Source organism: Lipotes vexillifer, unplaced genomic scaffold (genome assembly GCF_000442215.2).
Source record: "Lipotes vexillifer unplaced genomic scaffold, Lipotes_vexillifer_v1.1 scaffold666, whole genome shotgun sequence".
Taxonomy (NCBI): Eukaryota; Metazoa; Chordata; class Mammalia; order Artiodactyla; family Lipotidae; genus Lipotes; species Lipotes vexillifer.
In genome coordinates, this window is record NW_006787408.1 from 3260856 (window position 1) to 3261576 (window position 721).

Genomic DNA, 721 nt, shown 5'->3' on the forward strand with positions numbered 1-721 from the left:
TCTGCTTGTCTGCTGATGGGTGTGTCTGAGTTCCCTCTCTGTTGGTTTTTTGGCATGAGGTGACCCAGTACTGCAGACTACCTGCTCTTTGGTGGGGCTAATGGTGGACTCTGGGAGGGCTCACACCAAGGAGTACTTCCCAGAACTTCTGCTGCCAGTTTCCTTGTCCCCATGGTGAGCCACAGCCACTCCCTGCATCTGCAGAAGACCCTCCAACACTAGCAGGTAGGTCTGGTTCAGTCGCCTATAGGGTCACCACTCCTTCCCCTGGGTCCCGATGCACACACTACTTTGTGTGTGCCCTCCAAAAGTGGAGTCTCCCCTTCCCCCCAGTCCTGTCGAAGTCCCGCAATCAAATCCTGCCAGGCTTCAAAGTCTCATTCTCTGGGAATTCCTACTCCCGTTGCTGGACCCCCAGGTTGAGAAGCCTGGCGTGGGGCTCAGAACCTTCACTCCAGTGGGTGGACTTCTGTGGTATAAGTGTTTTCCAGTTTGTGGGTCACCCCCCCAGCAGCCATGGGATTTGATTTTATAGTGATTGCACCCCTCCTACCATCTCATTGTGGCTTCTCTGCTGTCCTTGGATGTGGGGCATTTTTTTGATGAGTTCCAGCATCCTCCTGTCAATGATTATTCAGCAGTTAGTTGTGATTCTGGAGCTCTCTCAAGAGGGAGTGAGCGCACATCCTTCCACTCCGCCATCTTGAACCAATCTCTTTCC